Genomic DNA, 25,763 nt, shown 5'->3' on the forward strand with positions numbered 1-25,763 from the left:
TATTGGCCGTGGGGGGTTGCAGGGGCTTCCCCCCGCTTCCTCGATATTGGAGGCGGAGGACGGAAAAAAAAAGAAAAAGGAACCCTGCAGCGTCGGAGCTGACCCATGTTAGAGGGACGGGATCCGACGCTGCAGGGCTGAAGTGGATCAGGCAACGAGAATCAGCTAAGTGGGGAAGAAGGGAAGGGGGTTGGTTTGAGTGCGTTTCAGCCACTGAGAACTGATCGCATGCAGGATGTTTTTTTTTCGGTCAGTTTGCCGCAATCAGTTCTCAAACGGCCAAACACACCCAAACATCACATATTGGTCTTGGGGCAGTACTATCACAAAATCAGGATGCATTGAACATCCTATCCTCTACACTAGTAGGAAACTATTTGCCAGAGAAAAGAGCTATGCTACTCTAGAATTGGAAGCCCTCGCCATTAAATGGGCTATAACATATTTGAAATACTATCTGAAAGATCAAATGTTTAGATTGATTACTGATCATGCTCCCCGTAAATTGCTAAGTTTAAAGGTCTATTGTGAAATAGAAAAAGTCAGAAAAGGTGTTTCTTACATTGTGGATGCCAAGTCCCACAATCTCAAAAGTACTGGGACGAAGAAGAGGGCTGCAGAGGCACACAACTTCAAAGTCCAGTTAATTAGTGGAAATCCCCCACACCTGAGGGAGACTGGAAGGCATAAAAGACCGCCTCAGATACAGGCCAAGAGAGGAGATAAGGCAGAGAGTAGCAGTAGTAGGTGGAGTAGATGTGCACTCTCCACATTGCAGCAGAAACAGAATCTGGAGAACGGAGACGCCAGGACCACTATCGAGTATCAAGCAGTTGCCTGTCCTGAGAGGGTCTTTGCCTCTAGAAGCCTTGATTGGAGTGGTTGCACTGTGGCAAGCATTGAAGCTGGAAGCTTTACCCCTGGACACTGGATTTGCAGAGGCTGCGCCTCTGGAAGTGTAAACTTTAAAAGCTTTCCCTGAAGTAAGGCTGGCTCAGTTGGCAGGCAAGCACCAGAGAGCCTCTGGAGAAGAGGAAGCTCCTTTTTCAGGTGTTGCAGGCAGCGGGTGACTGAAGGAGGCAAGTTACCGGACCGCGAGAAGCAGCAAAAGCAGAGGACATGGAGGCAGCAGGGCAAACAGAGGCGCACGCCAGACCTAGTGAGTTCACTAAGAGATTGTGACTCTGGAGCACTCTGTAACTGCTTTCGTGCCAAATTTAGGTGCCATAATATTTTAAAAAATACAAGCAGAGTGAAAGTTAACAAGAATGTATTTTTGAATAACGAAGTGAGCTAAAGCAGATAGATCGTTATTTTGTGAACCAAGCTGACATAAAAAGCAGAAAGTGGAATAATAAGAACTTAATAAACCCAATGCAAACAACTATTGCCCAAGCCAAAAGAGAACCATAAGAAGACAAGTTAAAAAGAACAACCAATGCCAAAGCCAAGAGGGAGCAAATGAGAATCTGAATGTTTGTAAAATCTATTGCCCATATATAAAAAAGTTCATAAGAGGAATTGGCTTAAACCCATGTTGCCAAAGCCAAAGAAGTGTCAAAGTGAGACAGAACCATTGTCAGCATTTGGTTGAGGCAGAGATGGGTAAGTGGTAGAAGGTATTCAAAAGGATTGGAGCATAACCTGCGTTGTGTGTGGCAATCATAAGTGTGTCCTGAAAAGTGATAGGCGGAAGGTTTTGAATGATACTGAACCACTGGCATTGCTCTGGGCAACCTTCCACACTACTGATTTTTAGCCCGTCTGTGACATTGCAAAAGGGGTCCAGCCATATGTGACTCAGGCAGGTACTGCCACCAATGGGAGCAGCACTACCCGAACTGCTATGCCAGGTCCCTTCGGCATGGAAACACTAGCAACCACAGACATCTTTCGGCCTTATTGGCCCACCTCAGTGAAGTGCAGCTTTGTTCCCTATGGCGCAGCGAGCAAGGGACCCACGTCTGAGCATTCCCTCTCTCACATGGGAAGGCACACTGAAACCAAAAAAGTGATGGGTGGAAGGTTTTGAATTCATCTGAACCACTGCCATTGCTGTGGGCAACCTTCCACACCACTGTTTTTAGCTTGTCTGCGCCATTGCAAAAGGGGTCCAACCATATGTAAATCAGTCAGGTACTGCCATCAATGGGAGCAGCCCTGTCCGAACTGCTAGGCCAAGTCCCCTCTACATGGACCACAAGCAACCCCAGACATGCTTCGGCCTTATTGGGCCTCCTCAGTGAGGTGCAGCTTGGTTCCCTATGGCACAGCGAGCAAGGGACCAACGTCTGGCAAACCCTCTCTCAAATGGGGAGAAAAACTGAAACCAAAAAAGTGATGGGTGGAAGGTTTTGAATTAATCTGAACCACTGGCATTGCTCTGGGCAACCCTGCACACCACTTTTTTTTAGCCTGTCTGCGCCATTACAAAAGGGGTCCAACCATATGTAAATCAGTCAGGTACTGCCACCAATGGGAGCAGCCCTGCCCAAACTGTTAGGCCAGGTCCCCACTGCATTGAACCACAAGCAATCCCAGATATATTTCGGCCTTGTTGGGCCTCCTCAGTGAGATGCAGCTTGGTTCCTCGTGGCGCAGTGAGCAAGGGACCCAAGTCTGAGCATTCCGTCTCTCACATGTGGAGACAAACTGAAACCAAAAAAGTGTTGGGTGGGAGGTTTTGAATTAATCTGAACCACTGTCATTGCTCTGGAAGGTCACCACCATTTTTAAGCCTGTCTACGCCATTGCTAAAGGGTTCCAGCCATATGCAAATTAGTCAGGTAATGCCACCAATGGGAGCAGCACTGCCCGAACTGCTAGGCCAAGTCCCCTCTGTACTGAAACAAAAGCAAGCCCAGGCATGTTTTGGCCTTGTTGGGCCTCCTCAGTGAGGTGCAGGTTGGTTCCCTATGGCACAGCGAGCAAGGGACCCACGTCTGGGCATTCCCTCTCTCACATGGGAAGACACACTGAAACCAAAAAAGTGATGGGTGGAAGATTTTGAATTAATCTGAACCACTCTCATTGCTCTGGGCAACCTTCCACACAGTGTCTAGTCAAAGGATCGAATCTAAAGGGTCGACAGGTCAAAGGATCGACACCAAAGGGTCGACAGGTCAAAGGATTGAATTTCCTTTTTTTAATTATATATATTTTTTTAGGTTTTTGTTTAGGGAAAAAAAGTGTTTTTTAGCAAAAAAAAGGGGGTTGCGGGGGACCTGTCGACCCTTTGGTGTCGATCCTTTGACCTGTCGACCCTTTAGATTCGATCCTTTGACTGGCAACCCTTCCACACCACTGTTTTTTAGCCCATCTGCGCCATTGCTAAAGGGGTCAAGCCATATGCAAATCAGTCGGGTACTGACAACAATGGGAGCAGCCCTGCCCGAACTTCTAAGCCAGGTCCCCTCTGCACAGAAACACAAGCAACCCCAGACATGTTTTGGCCTTGTTTGGCCTCCTCAGTGAGGTACAGCTTGGCTCCTTATGGCGCAGCGAGCAAGGGACCCACCTCTGGGCATACGCCAACAAGGCTGAAACATGTTTGGGGATGATGGTGGTCTCGTACAGCAGGAATGTGACCAAGCTTTTGGGCTAGACTACCCCTTTTGGGGTGGGACCAAGCCTGATTTGCATATGGTCTTTCCCCATTTGCAATGGGTTGGCAGGCGAAGAACGATGGTCTGGAGGGTTGCCCAGAACAATGCCAGAAGTTAAGATTAATTCAAAACCTTCCAGCCAGCACCTCCTTTGTTTTACTTAATCATAAGTGTGTAACAAACAAATCACTCAATTTGACCGATAAGGGACCAGCGGTGGGACAGACCTTTTGGGCTTCACACAAGACGAGCAAAAAAGAGGGCGTGGGTATAGTCCTGTTGAAATCCATGCAACTGAGGGAGGATCAAGTTAAGAGGGGTTTTGATGATAGGCTGTTGGCAGTCAAAGGTCGGGTCGAGGGATGCCTAATTACCTTGGCATCCATATACTTGCGAAACAGGCACCAGTTGGCATTCTTGCACAGTGTTTTCTTGGAGCTCGAGGAGTGGGGCGAGTGCATGCTAATGATGGGAGGGGACGTCAACCTAATAGCAGACCTGCCAGTGGATTGGTGGTCGGCAAAGGGGGACAAGACTAAGGAAAAAGGAACACAAAGTTTTTGCCCAACCACTAGAAGACCACCTTTGATTTCAGGTATGGGGGTCTAAATTCCCTCAGGTGGGACGGTACACCTTCTCACCATCACGCTTCTACCAGGATAGACCTCCTGTTGGTGCCAAGTCACCAGGAGGCCATGGTATCATCACCAAGGGTAGAGACAGAGACCTGGTTAAATCACAAGATGGTCACAACAGACTGGTGGCTGGGGGAAGGTAGGAAGGGACACCCACAGTGCAGGTGCAATGATGGCCTCTTTAGGGACTCTGGGCCTCATTACAAGTTTGGAGGTAGCCATGGTGCTATTAGCATCAGGGCTGCCTCCAAACCGGGCTCCATTACCGGGTACCTGGAATGGGGACTTACCGGGTCATTCCGACATAGGAGGATCCAGTAATTCCTCCTTGCAGGAACCATTCCCCATTCGAGCCCCCACAGGGCTCAATGGGAATGGGGAAGGAGATAACAACGGGCACATTACAAGTGTCCCGTTGTTACCTCCCTCTTTCCCTCGCGGGACCCGGAAAAGACGTCTGGTTTTACCAAACATCTGGTCTGGGTCCCGAACCTCGTAATCGGTACTCCCCTAATGAATGGGGCTGGTCCCGTACCGGCCCCCTTCATTACGGGAGCGCCAGGGTTATAATGAGGCCCTCTGTCTTTAGGGATTTCCTTCAGACAGAAATCACCCAATACTTCACAACAAATGACATGGGGAAAAAACCCAAAAGGGGTGTGGGAGGTGGCCAAGGCAAGGATAAGGGGCCTTCTTATAGCAGAGGGGGCACGGAAAAATAGGTAGATGACACTGATTGAGGGGAAGATATAGGAACAGTTGAGAGACATGAGGGCGAGGCTTACACGACAAGGAGAGGACCGAAGTGATCTATTGGCAACAATGCGAGACAAGAGTCAGGAAATGCACTCGCTCCTGATAGGTTACTGTGTGTCGATGACTGGTCGAGTCGATGTCACTCGGAGGCTTCCATCCTGACGTTGGTGTCATCACTGGTATAAGTAGCTTGCGCAGCGCCCGTTGTTCAGTTCTGTTTTTCCATGCTTCACAGCTTTGGTAACGTAACACTTGGTTTTGTGTGATCTTTGAATTGCTTTGAGTTTTGCTGAGAGAATATCTTCGAGTTTTCGATGAAATGGCTTCCTCATCAGCTCCGTCTACTCCCCGGTTTTAAAAAATGCTGAGACTGCGGGGCAAAAATGTCCGTGACGGACCCACACAGGGTGTGCCTCTGGTGTCTAGGGGCAAGGCATCCGTGTTCGAAGTGTGAGAAATGCATGTCGATGATGGCCAAGTCTTTGAGGGAGCGCAGAGGAAAGTCTGAGAGAGGTAGGCCTCAAAAATCTGTTACCCCGTCTAAACGTAAGTCATCTGATGAGACGAGGCCTTAGTATCCTCGTCATAAAAAACCTAAACATTTCTGTTCTCAAAGTGGATCCCATCATTCCTCGTCATCGAGGCATGGCAAAAAGAGGCACCATAGATCGCCGTCCACTTCTGCTTCTTCTAGTTCACCTGAAAGGCTTGTCTTTCCCACGAAACAAAGTACCCTGGCTCAAAGGGAGGAATTCAGGATGAGTATGTTAAAGGTCTTCGAGAACGCGGCCTTGCGAGGCGATACCCCAGATAAAACATCTGGGAAGCAGAGAAGCCGTGAGTCCTCGACTTCGGCCGTGGAACTCCTCGAGAGCGATCTAATCCCCCGAGTCGGGAGAAAGCCTCCGTGACACACAAAAAATCGATGTAATTGACGCCTAAAGAAACCCATTTAACAAAGTCGAAGGCTGTGCCGTCGACACCATCAACGCCAAAATCGACCTCCTCGATGCCGTAAATGACAATTCCTTTGACGCTTTAGTCGAAGACCTCGACATTCGTGACAGCGACATTGACGTCTTCGGAAAAATCAAAGCCGCCGACAGTTTTGTCGAAGCCGTCAACGTCATCATCAACGATTTCAACACTGTCAGCTCCCATCATGATGGCTATAGCACCTTCTTCTTCTGGTCCTCCCTTTGAGAGGATTTACACACCACAACCTCGTTCAGACTACTTCAAAACTCTTTCTTCCATCTATGAGGAGGCAGAGGACTCATCTGACGAGAAGAGACCATTTGGTCTGGAAAATGCGACCCCTTCTGTCCCAGAAGAACTAATATCTGAACAATCTAGAATAAAAAATCTGCAGGACTCAATGCATGAGGCAACTGGCATTGACATGTCCCTGGAGGCTGAGTTTGTTAAAGCAGATCCGGGGGATCATGCTGAAAGCAACTATAGACAGCTCATGTCTAGGGTAACAGAATACATGGTATGGTCCAGACCCACACCTGTTTTCGAACAGGATGATTTAACGGACATTCTAGATAAAGGACCACAGGAAGACCCTCTTGCCCCTTTTCATAAGGCTCTTCAAAAGAAGGTAATTTCTAACTGGAAAACAGCCAAGGTTATCCCGGGGGTGAATAAAAGGCTAACAGCCAAATAGAGAGCTTCAGCCTCTGACCCTCAATAACTGTCGAAGCATCCAACACCTGAAAGCCTCGTCGTTCAGGCTGCTATCGCGTCTGGCAAACAAAATGCCTATCCTACAATACCACAAGATAGGGATGGCAAAAAATATGACGCCGTGGCCAAAAATGTTTTATCGGCCAGTAGTATGGCGTTAAAATCTGCTAATGCTACATTCATGCTGGCGAGGTTTACCCACAGCCTTTGGGACTGTATTTCAATGGCGGCTGAATACATCCCCAAAGGGGAGGAACAAGATGGTTTCTTGAACATTATCAAGGATGGAAAGGATGCTATATGTGAATCCCTCCAGACCGGTCTCGACTCTGTTGACAGCATCAGCAGAGCCATAACTGCTAGTACGGTAATACACAGATTTGCGTGGTTGTGGAAGTCAGGATTTGCCTCAGATGTTCAATACAGACATCTCAACATGCCCTTTGATGGCACACATCTATTCGGAAACAAAGCTGATGAAAGTTTGGAGAAGCTGCAAACTTTCAAGGTGGCAGCCAAATGCCTTGGAGCTGCAATACGGCAAACTCCAAAGCCCTCCACAGGTGCGCCCTGAAGCGGTAGGTCCTTTCGCTAATATTCCGTATTCGGAAAAGGCAGAGGACAGCCGGCTCAAAGAGGCCAAAGACGATTCCCCTGTGGTGGACGTGGTAGAGGTACTAAGACCACAACAGCAGGAGCTGCCTTACCTTCAGCCACTGCATCTTCAAGAAGTCCCACTTGATACCATTATAAAGGGTCCAATTCATCAGAGCAGTCCTGGATGCATATTTGGGAAAAGCCTCGCCACCGGAGGTGAAGGCTCATGACATTCTGCAGATGGTGATAAAATTCCAAAATGCCCCGTATTTTCCGGCCTTCGACTTTCTAAGGTTGCTCGGCCTCAAGGCATCCTGCATTTTTCTGGTGCCAGAGGCTCGCCTGAGAATGAGACCCTTCCAGTGGGCTCTCAGGACTCAGTGGTCTCAATTCTCCGGAAGGATGTCAGATCTCCTACAAATTCCAGACAGAGTCGCACTGGATCTTCAGTGGTGCGCCTGTCGGTAGAACATCTTGAAAGGAGAACCGTTTTGGCAACCATGGCCGGAGATAACAATAGTGACGGACGCCTAACTCACGGCGTGGGGAGCCCATACCAACGATTTAACCATCAGCAGTCTTTTTTCTCCATCGGAGTCTAAACTACATATCAACCTTTTAGAGCTGAGGGCAATCAGACAAGCGCTGAAGGCCTTTCTGCCCACTGTATGGGTAAAGAATGTCCCGATAATGATGGACAACACAGTGGTCATGTACTACCTCAACAAGAGAGGAGGTGTAGGGTCACTAACACTGTACAGAAAGGCAATGCAGCTCTGGTTCTGGACAATACAAGAAGGAATCTCTCTATCAGCAGTTCACCTAGCTGGAGAGAAGAACATAACGGCGGACGATCTGAGCAGGCAGAGCACACTCTCCCACGAGTGGGAGATAGCTCAGGAAGTCCTTCAAGAAATCTTCACCATTTGGGGAACCACTCCAGTGGATCTGTTCGCAACCAGTGCCAACAGGAAGTGCAAACGACACTGCTCAAGGGAAATTCCCCCGAGAGGAGCTCTAGGAGACGCGTTTGTAGTGGGCTGGGAATTTCCACTTCTTTACGCGTTTCCTCCAGTCCCCGTCATTCATCATGTAATCAGGAGGTTCAGGAAAACCATGATCCTAATTGCTCCGGACTGGGCCAGGAGAACGTGGCACCCGTACCTCTGAACATGTCCATCTGCCCTCCAATTTGTCTTCCACAGAGAGGAGGGTCGGGTTCTCCAATCCAGATATCAGGACTCTCACCCTTCACGCATGGTTTCTGAAAGGCTGAGATACAAAGATTGAGACCTCCCGGATGACGTAATGGAGGTTTTGCTTTTATATCGCTGCCATTGGAATACATTCTTCAGCTGGTGTAGAGATAAGAATGTTGACCCTTTCTCATGCAATACACCGATGGTGTTATCTTTTCTTGTGCACTTGGCAAATCTGGGGTTCCAGATTGGAACAATCAAAAGATATCTGCCAGAGCTATCCATCTTCAAACGCACTACAGAGGAAGTCTCCTATTTTAAGATTCCTTTGGTAATCAAATTCTTAAAAGGATTAACTCATGTTTATCCTCCAACTCCTTTTCAAGTCCCACTATGGGATCTCAATTTGGTTTTACACTATCTAATGGGGGCTCCTTTTGAGCCTCTTCATTCTTGCCCATTACGACTGCGCACCTTGAAAACTGTTTTCTTAGTGGCAATAACATCTGCCCGAAGGGTGAGTGAGCTACAGGCTTTATCCTGCAAACCTTCTTATACTGTTTTTCATAAAGACAGAGTGGTATTGAAAGTGAAGCCTAACTTTCTCCCTAAGGTGGTTTCTGAATGTCACATCACTCAGAAAATAACCTTACCATCCTTTTATCCTCTGCCGCACCCGGGGAAAGAGGAAGAAAGGCTTCACAGACTCGACTGTAAGCGTGCATTGAGCTTCTATATTACCAGATTAGCAAAACTGAAACAGCATGATCAGTTGTTTGTGGGCTACACAGGTCATAAATTGGGCCTGGCCATCACCAAACAAACCTTCTCTAGATGGATTATTTTAACAATTTCAGAATGTTACAAACTAGCCGGTAAGGATCCCCCAGAACATCTAAGCGCTCACTCCACTAGGGCTATCGCAACTTCGTCTGCTTTGCAGAGGGGAGTTCCCATAAAAGATATTTGTGCAGCTGCCACATGGTCCTCTGCACACACCTTTACAAAATACTACAATTTGGATTCCTCTATTACCCAAGAGTCTGTTTTTGGAAAGGCAGTTCTGCACTCAGTGCATTCTTGATCACTTCAATTTTACTCCCTCCTCCAAATAATATAACTGCTTTGAGAGTGTATCAAAGATAAGGAATACGTGGGAGGACACAATCCATTCAAAGAACAAGTTACTTACCTATGGTAACATTCTTTCAACTGGACGTTCCTCCCACATATTCATTATCGCCCTACTATCCTACCCCACAGTAAAACTCCCCCCATGTTTACAGTCTCCACTCTCTCAAGGGTAGTAACCGTCCGCTCAAGACAATGCTTCGCTCTTCAAAACGGAACTGAGCAACGGGTGCTGTGCGAGCTGACGTCGACATCAGGACGGAAGCCTCTGAGTGCCATCGACTCGACCAGTCATCAACGCACAGCGCCCTCAACTGAAAAAATCAGGACGACATCAGGACGGAAGCCTCTGAGTGCCATCGACTCGACCAGTCATCGACGCACAGCGCCCTCAACTGAAAAAAGAATTCCGAAGCAGCAAGCTGGATATTGGAAATATCAAAGATAATGAATATGTGGGAGGAACATCCAGTCGAAAGAACATTACCATAGGTAAGTATATTGTTCTTCTCCATATTAATTCTTACTCTCAAATGACATGAATATTCTCTTGTGATAAAATCAAACACATTTCTGTAAACTTAATTAAATTCACAACATCAATTTACACAATTTACAAATAATCTGGTCATGATATGAATTCAGTAGTATATTACTAGTGGTTGCAATATTGCATATGTCCAAATGAAAAAGGAAAGAAAAAAATAATGTTTTTTCGTGCTGTTAGAAAGCCATGCTATATATTTATATACATATCATGATATGATATATCATATACATGTGTATTTTTCAAACTAAAGATGAGTGCTAAATAAATATACATAATTACATTATTAAGCATCAATGGAGGCAGTGGTGGGGTCTGATACGGTGGATGTTTCAGTCGTGCATGTGTGGTCCTTCAGGGGCTTTTCTGTCAATCTCTAAAGTTGAAAAGGGTCCCTGCAAAAGGTGGAGAAAGAAAAAAGGAATATCAATCAATATTATGAATTCTTGAAAAAGCCTTTTCATTAACATGTACCCATTTTACACATATTAAGTCTCTTTTACTTTTTTAGGCATATAAAATAACTATTTTATGTATTTGCTTTCAACCTTCATAATGAGCAGATACCTGTGGAAAAAAGGGCAAAGAAATGGCTACAAATAAGGGTTAAGATTAAGATTGTTGATATTTCTGTATCTCATTTTATCTCCATTGGAAACATATTTATATATTTCTTTTATATAACGAATAACTCATATCCTGGAGTATATTCATAGTGTAAACTCCAAAGGATTAAAAGGGCAACTTCAAAACAGGCAGCCTCACAGACTTGTTCATCAATTAAATTGACTATTTACCTGTTACCTATAGAACCTATGAAAACCTGTAATCTGGTTTTAGTTATCACAGCAAAGTAGTTGGGTAAGGTTTGGATCGAACTGTAAATTTAGCTCTTAAAAATGTTCTGGGTTTAATAAGTATAAAAGCAACTCAAATGTGGAGGGGATGATCGTGCACTAAAGTATGTGTATGGTTCTCTCTGAAAGGTTCGACATGTTCAAGTGCAACATTGCCCTTTACAACAGCTTCAGGTTGCTGGGTAAATTCTTAAATTCTTGTTCAGGCCAGGTCCTGATACCCCCCGGCAGATTTTGCAAACCAAACTAAATGTGGGGTTTAGTGCTTAGTTTCCCAATTAAAGTGCAAAGAGTTTAAAGAAACATATCTCACATTCTTGTTGTTTTAATCCATAGCAAAGTCTCAGTCTCTGTGGCCCTCTTTGGCAATGCTCTTGTGCAACTACCATGTGGTGGGGAGTCCTCCTTCCAAGTCTCAAGTCTGTCCTGCACCCTGATGGCTGATTCTGTAGTTGGTGTGACACTGGAGCTGTCTTTAAACTAAGGTTCAGAACCATACAAGCCAGGAACCCACCCTAAACCTTTTTACAGGTTCTCTATAGGCCTCTGACCACCTCCCCATGGGTTGTTGGTTATTCTGCCTCTCAACACAAACTCACTTTCTTCTTTGACATCCTGCCACAAGCTCATACCGGAGGGACCTTCTCTTGTCCCTTCCTTCTCTCTTCCTTTATCTTCATGTTTTTCCTACGCCTCCCAATGCTTTATATTGGGCACATTACAACACCTAGCTTCCTTATTTTCTTAGTCTACTCCACCCCCTGCTCTACTCCATTATCCTCCCCATGATCTTCCTTTCCTCTTTCTCTTCTCTTCTGCTCTTTGTGATTCCCCGCTTCAACTCCCCCATCTGATCGCCCTTCCCTTTAATTGTCTCCTCACTGTTCACTACCTTCTTTTATCCACATCCTCTTTATGTATCCAAGTATTGATGGTGTGCTTCTTCATTCCCCTCTCTGGTTCCTCTCATACCTTATCCTTAGCTTCACTCGTCGCCTCTTCTTTAACTCCAGCCACCTCATCTTTAACTTCTATTTCAACCGCTTCCTTAAACACCTCTGTAAGCAGAGCTAACTTTACCATCTCTCTCTTCCAACTTGCTGGGTCCTTTTCTCACCAGCCTCCTGTTTATTTTGCCCCCAAAGGTCTTGTGTCTCTCTCTTCCTCTCCCCAACCTCCTTAATCCTGCACTTTGCTCAGCCTCTTTAGTCTCTCTTCCTAACTTCCCAGAGTCTCTAACTCCCTCTTGTCCCACCCTCTTGGGCCTCTTTCTCCCCAGCTTCTTGAGTCTCTTTCTCTCTCTCTCTCTCTCTCTCTCTCTCTCTCTCTCTCTCTCTCTCTCTCTCTCTCTCTCTCTCTCTCTCTCTCTTTCTCTCTCTCTCTCTCTTCAGACTCCTGGGTTTCCCTCTCCACAACCTCTTGAGTCTCTCTCCAACTTCCTGGGTATCTCTCTCCCTATCCTCTGGGTCTTTCTTTCCCCAGGCCCTGGGTCTCTCTGCCAATCTCCTCCTTATCACTGGCTCCTGAATTATTCCATCCCCACCCTCCTGGCTATCTCCTCTAGCCTCTTGCATCATGCTTCTTCTACACTCTTCATCAGCTGTTTTCCGGATTCCCACTGCCTTCTGGCACTGACCTTTCCTTTTATAGGTCCTTGACACTGCCTTCCAACCACTCTCTCGTCCAAGGTAACTCTGCCCCTGGGGATGGCCTGCAGTTTTTATGTGGGACTTGTGGTTGTTTAGTCCACCCCTTTTGCCCTTGGACTAAGTGTTAAGTATTCTGTGGCGCACACAAGGCAGACCGGCGGGAAGTCCTTACCTGTGGAGCATAGGTTTCTCACCAAGCCTTCAGTCAATTTCTCCAGTTCTTGTGTAGGATCTTAACGGTCAACGTGGGAAGCAGCTATTCCTCAGATATTAACTTCCTTGTGAGTTCACAAGACTTTCCCTCTATTTCATATTGTTTTGTTTTGTTCCTTGTATAGCTCCTGTCCATAAAGTCAAGTTACCAGAGGGGGTATCCAATAGCAATCCTACCTCAGGGGAACTTCCCTATAGCACTGTCCCTACCGGTCTGTGGGTTGTTTCCTCTTGGGTAGGGGGAGTATTGTCTTCGCTGCTTCCCGAGGGGTGCAACATTCGCCCCGCAGTCCAGGTGCTGAACGATTGCGAAAGCCCTTTTTCCATCCCGGGTCATGGAGACAATACTGAAGGATTTAGCTTCTACAGTACATAAATTGCAGTTCATGTCCCGCTGGGAGAATGCAGTGCTGTTTCAACCAGTGCCTGCCCTACAAGGAACCGTAGAACAGATAGCCAAAGAACCTTTTCCTACTTGTATTGGAACTGGGCAGGGTGAGGCATCAACCTCTAGTATTGGTGGTACTGCATCCTCTACAGAAGCCGGACCTATCCTTACTCCAGCTACACTATCTAGCTCTGTCATGATGCCTACCCCGGGGACCCAGACCAAGTCCAGCAACCCCGGAAGCAGGCATCAAGTTACCCCAAGCAAACCCAACAACCCCCGCTAGGGGCTATTTGGGTGCAGTCCTGGCGCTTATGGCGCCAGTCTCATATGGAGAGTCAGTCCTGGCGCCATAGGTGCCAGGCTCATAGATTAAAACTTACCTGATGCAGACCATGCTGCAAACTTACCTGATGCAGACCATGCTGCAAGAGCTCCAAGCCAAACGATGCTTGGAAGGGACTATTTTACCTAGGGACTATTTTTTTACTTGGGTGGGGCTGGGGAGGAATACTTACCTGGGACTACTTTGGAGGCTATTTAAACCACATCCGAAGAACAGCACACACTTTGCGTTATTCTGCCTCCAGCAGCGTAACGCTCACCGTGCCTGCAAGTCTGCATCCAGTCTTCTGCCACGCCTGCCTCGAGTTTGGAGCTCCTAGAAAAAGGGAGAAAGAAGGAGAAAAGGTTAGAACAAGAGCATACCTTTGATCCTTACATGAATTCCCGATCCATCGCGCCTTCGAGCTGGAAGAAAGAAGTTATTTTATGCGCATCACCTTGCCTGCTGCAGCGCCGCACTGAACTCACCGGTCTTCGCAGCATCTTCACATTTCACTGCATCCTCTTGCATGTTACCGCCGCACTCCGGCACCTAAGGAGAAGACAAGAACAGCAAGGTGAGCCAAGGGAATACACAGAGGAATACCCCCCATAGACTTACCTGATTTTACCACCGGGGGTACTATTCTTCTTCACGGGTCGGCGCAGCTTCCACTGCATCCTAGCCGAACCCCGGCCCCTAAGGGGAAACAAAAGGACAGCAAGGTGAAACAAGGGACTAACAAGGGGAACCCTCCTCACCACAAAAGACTTACCTAATTTTACCGCCGGAGGCATTATTCCCTGAGACTTCATACTTTCTCTCAGCGCCTGAATAAGGGAGAAAGCAACAGGTTACATATGGACATTATTTTATCGAACTGTGTTGGATAATACAAATCCTTACCAGAAAATTACCGGTTGCCACAAGGAACTCTTCAGTAGGGTCAAGCTGCAACCTGCAAGGAATTGGACAAGAGTGAAAGTCAGGCATTTGAACTCTTACAAACTACATACTTCCGGCGTCTTGCCGGGAATATCGGAGTGAATATTGTCCTGGAACTCACCAATTCCTTCGAGCCATTGAAGCAACTGGTTATCTACGCGCCCCTGCGCTCAATGCAGGATGGAGAGCTCATCTTTTCAAATCATCAGGTGAGACTATAAGAGGGAACATCCAAGGTGATCAGTGGGGAGAACAGCGGGGTGGGGGGATTTACGCTCAACTCCACGGGTGGTTAATTCCCTTTCTCCACTTGCAGAAGAATATTCCTACGGGCCAAGCGAAGGAAGCTAGATGGGCCAGTCCAGTCCGTCATCTCGGCCCTACGCGTCACATTGGTGGAGACCGCAGCAGTCCAGTCCAGATCGATGCCTCTGTGGGAGCCAGGTGAGCGTAACAGAACACGAAGACTACCCACAAATTCCCACCTGGGCATTATGGATACCTCAGAGACTGACCAATTGGCCCAACTACTAGGGGAACTGAGGGCTGAAGTGCATTCCGCCTGTCAAGAAACCAATGCTCTTAGGAGAGAACTGATTTTGTCAAAGGAGCGAACTGATGATCTTGCTTAGAAACTATTGCAAAGCAAGGCTGGACAAGCACCCCTACCTGGTTCCGGGGGAAATCCGGCCCCTGTGTTATCGAGTAACCCTGTGCAAATAAACCTACCAGGACATATTCCATTAGCCCCACCTGAACGCTTTGCCGGAGATCCCAAAAAGTTTGCCGTGTTTATGAACCAATGCCGCTTGCACTTTTTATGCAGACCTGGAGCCTTCCCAAACGATCAAGCCAAGGTACTTTGTATTGTCATATCTCAGCGGCAGTGCAGCTGATTGGTCAATTCCACTAGTTACTCAGGATGACCCAATTCTTCGGGATTTTCAGGGCTTTCAAACTAGCATGGAAAGACTATTTGCCCGGCACTCCCAAGGACAGGCCCTGGATAACAAACTTTTGTCCCTACGACAGGGTAACCAGGACCTTCTATCCTACATCGCGACCTTTAATAGATTAATAGTGGAAACTGGATGGCCTGAGGCAACACGAATCACGTTATTTCATCGAGGGCTTTGAGGAGAACTCAAGGATGTCTTGGCTCAAGTCGTGAACCCACCTCAAGACTGCGCTGAATATATAGACTTAGTGGTCCAGTTAGATCACAGACTTTAGAACAGAAAGGCTGATCGAGCCAAGTTTGAGAATTGGGTGTTGGTCAAAACCCACGCTAACCCCAAAGGAGCAGATGCTTCAGAACCCATGCAAATCGGAGGGGTTAAAGGACCCTTAACCCAGAAGGAAAGAGAAAGGAGACGGCAAATGCAATTGTGTCTATATTGTGGAACTTCTGGACATTTTCTAGGGGATTGCCCTGTAAAACCACCCAAGAAGGTGGTAGGAGCTGCTGATAAGAGCCATATGAGTCAGACTCTGGAAACGACCACGCCCGACAAGCGTAGAGGTCTGCTTGCCGAGCTTGAAGAAGGATACTCAGACCTCGCATTTCATCATACCAACGGTCCTCGTAGATCCAGGGCAGCCATCGCGTATGCACGCAGTAAGGGCATACATTGATAGCGGGGCCATAGGAACCTATGTGGACTATGAATTGGCTTCCAGGATGAATCTACCTCTCTGCCGAAAAACCACCTCAGATGTCATCACCACAGTCGATGGAACTGAAATTGCCTCTGGGCCTGTAACTCATTCCACCGCAGAGATGACACTATTGGGTCAGGATGGGCATCGAGAGACTATTGTGTTTGATCTAATCAAAGCCCCACAGTTCCAAATAATACTGGGGATACCTTGGTTGGAAACACATAATCCTTGTATTGATTGGCGAGAGAAGAGAATAACTGTCATGATCTCTGCTTCCAAAAGGTCAGGGTTTTCCCAACTCCCTTGGAAGCAGATCCATAACCCAGGTTCCGAGTGCCAACCAGTCCCAATTGGGACCTTTTGGACCCAGTCCTGGCGCCAGTGGCACCAGGCTCATAAATATGCCCAGTCCCAGCGCTGGAAGCGCCGGGCTCATAATGCTTGGGTGGACTTACCTTCAGCAGACCATGCTGCTTACTTGCCTGCCAGTTGAGCCTCTGATCCTCTTCTGTTTGGAACTACTTTTCCTGTTGGGTGGGGCTGGAGCCACTCCCTAGATTCAGAACACTGGAACTCTTCTGGAAGGCAGGAACTCTTTTCTTACCAGGAACTCTTTTCTTACTTAGGCGTGGCTGTGGAAGGAGACACCTAAGCACTACAGGAGGCTATTTAAACCACACCCGGTGGATGAATCTTGCTTTGCGTTATTCTGCAACCTCTGCAGCAGAACGCTCATCGTGTCTTCTGCATCCGGTCCTGGGCCTAAGGAAAAAGGCTTACCATCCTGAATCCAGTCTTCAGCAACACCTATAAAGACAAGAAAGAACAGGTTAGCATTCCGGCATCTGAAAGGCAAAGGCTTACCATCCTGAATCCAGTCTTCAGCAACACCTATAAAGACAAGAAAGAACAGGTTAGCATTCCGGCATCTGAAAGGCAAAGGCTTACCTACTCTTCGTGCGCTCCTGAGGTCTTCACACTGCATTCCGGCATCTGAAAGACAAAAGTTTACCAACTCTTCGCACGCTCCGGAGGCCTTCGGCGCTGCATCCCGCATCTGAAAGACAAAACAAGGTGCGTTTAAAGACATTGGGGAACTTTAATACTCACGTGCCATTACTCCTTTCCACATCTAATCCAGTGGGTATTCCGGCACCCTGCAGCCGCTCCGAACTCGTACCTGCAAAATAAAAAGACGGTTAGAGCGCATAGTGAAGCAGGCAACAAGCGCTTACTTACGTGCTTCCAGGCGCTTCTATTCATCACACAGGCTCCATCTTCAACTCACTTCAGCCCGTCATCCGCCATCGCCGGAACCCTGCAAAACAAGAGACATCATTACTAAAGACTTTAAAGACATTTGAATGACTCAAAACTTACCGTTCGTGCAGTAAACGACGGACAGCAGTCCTCTGAAGTCAAGAGGCCTGCGCTACCTATCCAGTGAAGAAACTGGTTACAGCACCCTGCCCCGAGGCAGATGGAGAGCTCGGCATTCACTTACCTAAGGTGAGAGCGTTAACCTTTGGGGGTCTACAGGAGAGGAGAAGAGGAAAGAGATAGGGACACCCCAATAACCCCAGTTCATTAACCCCATATTTTCTATCTGCAGACATCTTACTCTACACGTCAGGCATACAGTGCACAGAGGTCCAGCCCAAAGAGCCAACCGGGTGCTACACATCACCTTTGAAGATACGGTAGTCGCCCAGTCAAGACCGGCGCCTCTGCGAGAATCAGGTGAGCGTTACAGAACGCAAAGCCTACCGCAAAACTCTCGCCCAGGCGCTATGGAAACCTCGGATACTGACCCCCTAGCCCGGTTACTTGGGGAACTAAGGGCAGAAGTGCATGCAGCTCGTCAGGAAACGAATGCTCTAAGAAGGGAACTAATTATTTCCAAGGAGAGAACAGACAATCTTGCTAGACAAGTGCTACAGTCACAAGCCGGACAGACCCCGTTACCCGCATCAGGGGCAAATCTTCCTTCAACATCCTCTATGAATCCAGTGCAGATCAACCTACCTGGGAATGTACCTCTGGCTCCGCCCGAACGATTTTCTGGTGACCCAAAGAGGTTTGCAGTATTTATCAATCAGTGCCGGTTGCACTTCTTATGCCGGCCAGCAGCCTTTCCAACTGATCAAGCAAAAGTAGCTTTTGTACTTTCGTACCTTAGTGGCAATGCGGCAGACTGGTCGATCCCTCTAGTTAATCAAGATGATCCGGTTCTCCATGATTTTCAAGCCTTTCAGCTTAGTATGGAAAAACTGTTCGCAAGACATTCACAGGGGCAGGCCTTGGACAATGAGCTTCTTTTGTTGCGACAGGGTAATCAAGACCTTTTGGCTTATATTGCATCTTTCAATAGACTAATAGTGGAAACTCAATGGCCTGAGGACAAAAGGATTACGCTGTTTTATAGAGGTCTACGTGGAGAGCTCAAAGACGTTTTAGCCCAAGTAGTGAATCCCCCACAAGACTGTTCGGATTATATAGACTTGGTCGTTCAAATAGATCACAGGCTGCAGAACAGGAAGGCCGATAGTTCCAAGTTTGATGCTCGAGTATTTTCCAAACCGCCAACTCCTTCCAAAGGAGTAGACTCCGGGGAACCCATGCAAATAGGGGGTCTGAAAGGTCCTCTAACACAAAGGGAGCGGGAAAGGAGGAAACAGTTGCAATTATGCCTATATTGCGGAAACTCAGGGCACTTTCTTCGAGACTGTCCGGTGAAACCTGCCAAGAAGGCAGTAGGAGCTGCAGTTACCAAAGTTACAAACTCTGAGCAGGGAAACGACCTCGCCCGACAAGAATAGAGGTCCTCTTGCCGAGCGTGAAAACCAGTTCCGTGACCTCGCATTTCGTGATACCTATGGTCCACATTAGCCCTGATAATCCGGATCGATTACATGCAATTGAAGCTTACGTCGACAGCGGTGCCATCGGCAATTATGTGGATCATGAAATGGTTTTGAGGATGAATCTAACTCTTTGTCCCAAGGCTGTAAAGGACGTCATTACTACGGTGGATGGTACGGAGATAGCCTCCGGGCCAGTAACGCATACCACTCAAGAGGTGACGCTAGTAAGTCAAGATGGACACCATGAGAAGATCGTGTTCGATGTGATCAAGGCCCCTCAGTTTCAGATTATTCTAGGAATACCTTGGTTAGAGAAACACAATCCTCTGATCGATTGGCGAGCAAGAACGGTCCAGTTTCCAGAATGTGTCTCTACTTGTCACCCTCCACCTGGTGTTGCACTGGCCGCAATTTCTTCAGAGACTCCCCAGTTACCTCCCGAATACCTAGAATACCAAGATGTTTTCCGGAAGGATCAGGCTAACTCTCTACCTCCTCATAGGTCTTATGACTGCCAGATAGACCTGATACCTGGATCTACTCCTCCTTGTAGTAGAATTTATGCCCTCACCGAGCCTGAGAACCTTCACCTTCGACAATACCTGGATCAATACCTGGCAAATGGGTTTATTCGTCCTTCCAAGTCCCCTGCTTCTTCAGCTTTGTTCTTCGTTCCAAAAAAGGAAGGAGACCTTAGAACTTGTATCGATTATCGCTCCCTGAACCAGATCACCGTTAAGAATAGATATCCGTTACCTTTGATCCCTGAACTCCTGGACCAAGTCAGAAAAGCATGCATATATACAAAGCTGGATCTTAGAGGAGCTTACCACTTGGTACGAGTAAAAGAGGGCGATGAATGGAAGACGGCCTTCCGCACCAAGTATGGGCTATTTGAATATCAGGTCATGCCCTTCGGACTTTGCAATGCCCCGGCCGCCTTTCAATATTTTATGAACGATGTCCTCAGAGAGCTCATAGATGTATGTGTTGTTGTTTACATTGACGACATCCTCGTTTATTCTTCATCGGAATCTGAACATCGGAAACACGTGAAAATGGTCCTCGAAAGATTGCGTCAACACAAACTTTTCGCTAAGTTGGAAAAATGTGTTTTCAACGTGACTGAAGTTGAATTCTTGGGATTCATATTATCACCTGGCGGAGTGCGTATGGATTCAAAGAAGGTCGATGCAGTTCTCAAATGGCCATCACCATCCTCCGTAAAAGGTGTGCAAAGCATGTTAGGCTTCGCTAACTTTTACCGCAGGTTTATCCCCGAATTCTCTCGAATAGTCCAGCCCATCACTGCCTTGTTAAAGAAAAACAAACGTTTTGAATGGTCTACCGAGGCGGAACAAGCTTTCCAGGATTTGAAGACTAAATTTATCTCTGCACCAATCTTAAAACACCCTCGCCCCGAACTCCCCTACATCGTGGAAACTGATGCTTCAAGCCTTGCCATGGGGGCAGTTCTATCACAAAAGGACCCGGTAACCAATCAGTTGCATCCCGTGGCATTTTGGTCCCGCAAATTCTCGCCTCCTGAAATCAATTACACGATTACTGACAAGGAACTTCTGGCTATCAAGTCTGCCTTTAAGGCTTGGCGGCATTATCTGCTGGGGGCCCGACACACCGTTACTGTGATTACGGATCACCGAAACCTGCAATATTTGAAGACCGCAAAAGCCCAATCCTCTAGACAACTCCGTTGGGCATTATTCTTTGCTGAGTTTGACTTCATAATTACCTATCGACCTGGTACAAAGAACGGTAAAGCCGATGCCCTTTCTCGGATGGGAGTGGAAGAACACTTGGTCAACCCTAAACCTGTACCAATCATTCCCGAACAAAGAATTCTTGGTGTAATCGCCACAGAATCCATAGAGGAAGTTAAGGATAAAGCCAGGCAACTTGTAACTCCAGCAGACATACAGAATTGGCATCTGCAGGGAAAGGACTTTGCAGTAAAGGACAACTTATTGTATTTCCAAGAACGATTATACCTACCCAGCACAGATTTACAGAAAAAAGTAATCTCTTGTTATCACGACTCTTCAATGGAAGGTCATCCCGGTATAGCCAAGACCTCAGAAAAGATCAAGCGCTACTTCTGGTGGCCGTCTTGGAAAAAAGATATCAGAGACTTTATAATGTCCTGTGGAGTATGCGCCCAAAACAAGAGTCAAAAGGAAAGACCAGCAGGCCTCTTACGCCCTATTGACATCCCACCTCGCCCTTGGCATACGCTTTCTATGGACTTCATCACCGATCTACCTCCATTCTCCGGATACAATACGATTCTAGTAATCGTGGACTTATTCTCCAAGATGGCGCATTTCATTCCGCTCAAAGGCTTGCCAACAGCAGCAACTCTGGCCCGAGAATTTCTCGAAAACATTGTCCGACTGCACGGTTTTCCTTCGGTTCTAATTTCGGATCGAGGTAGTCAATTTATTTCTCATTTTTGGCGAAGTTGCTGTCGGTCGGCTCAAATTATGTGAGACTATCGACCAGTCACCACCCTCAGACCGACGGACAAACCGAGAGGACCAATCAAACTCTGGAACAGTATTTACGCTGCATGCTGCAACAAACTGAAAAAACTTGGAAAGATATCCTTTGGATAGCCGAGTATGCCTACAATAACTCTGTCCATTCGGGAACTGGGAAAACCCCGTTTTTTCTTTTGTACGGCAGTCACCCTCGAAACCTCGGAGTTGGATCCCCTCCAAGATCTTGAAACACCAGCAGTAGACTACCTGCATTCTACAATCACCCAAGCCTTTAAGGAAGCTGTTTCTCACCTTCAAAGGGCTAAAGAACAATACAAGAAAGGAGCAGATCAACATCGGAAGGAAGCCCCTCACTATCAAGTAGGGGATCAAGTCTGGTTATCCACCAAATATCTATCTCTAAAAGGGCCACGCACATTCAACCCAAGATACCTTGGTCCCTATTCCATCACTACCATAGTAAACCCAGTAGCGGTCAAGTTGGACTTGCCCCCGCACATGAAGATACATCTGGTCTTCCACGTCTCTCTATTAAAACCTGTGCAACCTCAAACCCGACTAACCAAATCTCCAAAACCTATCCTAGTGGATGGAGAACTCGAGTTTGAAGTCAAAAGCATTCTGGACTCCAAGATCTCCAAATCTAAACTATTCTACCTAATTGACTGGAAAGGCTACGGCCCCCAAGAGAGATCCTGGGAACCTGCTGAATATGTCCACGCTCCTCGCCTAATCAAAAGATTTCACCGAACATTTCCTGACAAGCCAAAACCCCCGGAGAAGCCCGGTTTGGGAGGGGCCTTGAGGGGGGGTACTGTCATGATCTCTGCTTCCAAAAGGTCAGGGTTTTCCCAACTCCCTTGGAAGCAGATCCATAACCCAGGTTCCGAGTGCCAACCAGTCCCAATTGGGACCTTTTGGACCCAGTCCTGGCGCCAGTGGCACCAGGCTCATAAATATGCCCAGTCCCAGCGCTGGAAGCGCCGGGCTCATAATGCTTGGGTGGACTTACCTTCAGCAGACCATGCTGCTTACTTGCCTGCCAGTTGAGCCTCTGATCCTCTTCTGTTTGGAACTACTTTTCCTGTTGGGTGGGGCTGGAGCCACTCCCTAGATTCAGAACACTGGAACTCTTCTGGAAGGCAGGAACTCTTTTCTTACCAGGAACTCTTTTCTTACTTAGGCGTGGCTGTGGAAGGAGACACCTAAGCACTACAGGAGGCTATTTAAACCACACCCGGTGGATGAATCTTGCTTTGCGTTATTCTGCAACCTCTGCAGCAGAACGCTCATCGTGTCTTCTGCATCCGGTCCTGGGCCTAAGGAAAAAGGCTTACCATCCTGAATCCAGTCTTCAGCAACACCTATAAAGACAAGAAAGAACAGGTTAGCATTCCGGCATCTGAAAGGCAAAGGCTTACCATCCTGAATCCAGTCTTCAGCAACACCTATAAAGACAAGAAAGAACAGGTTAGCATTCCGGCATCTGAAAGGCAAAGGCTTACCTACTCTTCGTGCGCTCCGGAGGTCTTCACACTGCATTCCGGCATCTGAAAGACAAAAGTTTACCAACTCTTCGCACGCTCCGGAGGCCTTCGGCGCTGCATCCCGCATCTGAAAGACAAAACAAGGTGCGTTTAAAGACATTGGGGAACTTTAATACTCACGTGCCATTACTCCTTTCCACATCTAATCCAGTGGGTATTCCGGCACCCTGCAGCCGCTCCGAACTCGTACCTGCAAAATAAAAAGACGGTTAGAGCGCATAGTGAAGCAGGCAACAAGCGCTTACTTACGTGCTTCCAGGCGCTTCTATTCATCACACGGGCTCCATCTTCAACTCACTTCAGCCCGTCATCCGCCATCGCCGGAACCCTGCAAAACAAGAGACATCATTACTAAAGACTTTAAAGACATTTGAATGACTCAAAACTTACCGTTCGTGCAGTAAACGACGGACAGCAGTCCTCTGAAGTCAAGAGGCCTGCGCTACCTATCCAGTGAAGAAACTGGTTACAGCACCCTGCCCCGAGGCAGATGGAGAGCTCGGCATTCACTTACCTAAGGTGAGAGCGTTAACCTTTGGGGGTCTACAGGAGAGGAGAAGAGGAAAGAGATAGGGACACCCCAATAACCCCAGTTCATTAACCCCATATTTTCTATCTGCAGACATCTTACTCTACACGTCAGGCATACAGTGCACAGAGGTCCAGCCCAAAGAGCCAACCGGGTGCTACACATCACCTTTGAAGATACGGTAGTCGCCCAGTCAAGACCGGCGCCTCTGCGAGAATCAGGTGAGCGTTACAATAACCTTCCCGGATTGTGCACAAACCTGTTACCCAAAGAAAAATCAGAACGCAGGCCTGGCCACAGTAACCACAGCAGTCATGCAACTACCTCCAGAATACCAAGAATTCCAGGATGTCTTCCAAAAGGAGCAGGCAAACACCGTACCTCCTCACAGATCGTACGATTGTCAAATCGATCTCATACCCGGTGCACAACCCCCTTGTAGCAGGATCTATGCCCTTACGGAACCTGAGAACCTTCACCTATGACAATACTTAGATCAGTACCTTGCCAATGGCTTTATTCGCCCATCCAAGTCGCCTGCATCTTCAGCTTTGTTCTTCGTACCCAAAAAGCAAGGTGACCTCAGAACGTGCATAGACTACCGCGCATTTAACCAGATAACTGTTAAGAACCGATACCCGTTGCCTCTGATCCCTGAACTACTAGACCAAGTGAAGGACGCTTGTATATACACTAAATTAGATCTCCGGGGTGCATACCATCTGGTACGTGTAAAAGAGGGCGACGAATGGAAGACTGCTTTCCGCACTAAGTATGGGTTATTCGAATACCAGGTGATGCCTTTTCGGGTTGTGCAATGCACCAGCAGCCTACCAATACTTCATGAACTATGTCCGTCGTGAACACATTGACGTTTGTGTTGTCGTGTATATCGATGATATTCTAGTATACTCCTCTTCAGTATCTGACTATGTGAAGCACGTCCGAGCAGTCCTTGAGAAATTGCGCCAGCACAAACTATATGCAAAACTAGAAAAATGCGTTTTTCATGCCACAGAAGTTGAATTCCTTGGGTTTATCCTGACCCCAAAGGGAGTCCGTATGGACTCACGAAAGGTGGACGCAATCCTTCGGTGGCCATCACCAAGTTCAGTTAAAGGAGTACAAAGCATGCTCGGCTTTGCCAATTTCTACCGCAGATTCATCCCAGATTTTTCACATGGCGTACATCCCATCCCATCACAGCACTCTTGCGAAAAAATAAACGCTTTATGTGGACTGAAGAAGCTGAAAATGCCTTCCAAGAGCTGAAAGCGAAATTCACGTCTGCACTTGTGTTAAAGCACCCGCGCCCTGAACTTCCATACATAGTGGAAACTGATGCACCCAGTCTAGCCATGGGAGCTGTCCTGTCTCAAAAGGACCCTGAAACTGGCCAGCTTCACCCAGTAGCATTTTGGTCCAGAAAGTTCTCAGCACCTGAGTTAAACTATGCGGTTACCGACAAGGAGTTATTAGCCATTAAATCCACCTTTAAGGCTTGGCGGCACTATCTTCTCGGTGCCAGGCATACCATTACTGTGATCACCGATCACCGGAACTTACAGTATTTAAAAACAGCCAAGGCCCAATAGTCACATAAACTCCGATGGGATTTGTTCTTTGCCGAGTTCGATTTCGTGATAACCTATCGACCAGGTTGTAAGAATGGTAAAGCAGACGCCTTATCCCGAATAGGGATGGGAGAGGCAGAAGTGAACCCAGAACCAGTACCTATAATTTCCGAACAAAGGATTCTTGGCATGACTACTCTACAGACACTAGAGGACATTCAGGTAAAGATCCAGCAACTCTTTGATCCTACAGCCCTGCAGGACTGGGAAGAGAAAGGCCCGGACTACTCTGTCACCTATGATCTGCCTTATTACCAAGGGTGGCTATTTCTGCCACACACGGAACTACAAGAGCTAGTCATTTCCCGTTATCATGATACCCTAATGGAGGGGCACCCAGGTATTGCAAAAACTGAAGCTAAAATTAAAAGACAATTCTGTTGGCCCAACTGGTGAAAGGATATTAAATCATTGTGATGTCTTGTGGCATATGCGCCCAAAAGAAAAGTCAAAAGAAAAAACCAGCTGG

At 47.3% G+C, this 25,763-nt stretch overlaps 1 protein-coding gene across 3 annotated transcripts in view; it reads left to right on the forward strand.

Annotated features, from left to right (window-relative positions):
- Positions 1 to 25,763, forward strand: part of RSPH10B (radial spoke head 10 homolog B) — a 765,802-nt gene that overhangs the window by 664,123 nt on the left and 75,916 nt on the right. The window lies entirely within an intron of this gene.

Source organism: Ambystoma mexicanum, chromosome 2p (assembly GCF_040938575.1).
Source record: "Ambystoma mexicanum isolate Mex_15411 chromosome 2p, UKY_AmexF1_1, whole genome shotgun sequence".
NCBI classification, from domain to species: Eukaryota; Metazoa; Chordata; class Amphibia; order Caudata; family Ambystomatidae; genus Ambystoma; species Ambystoma mexicanum.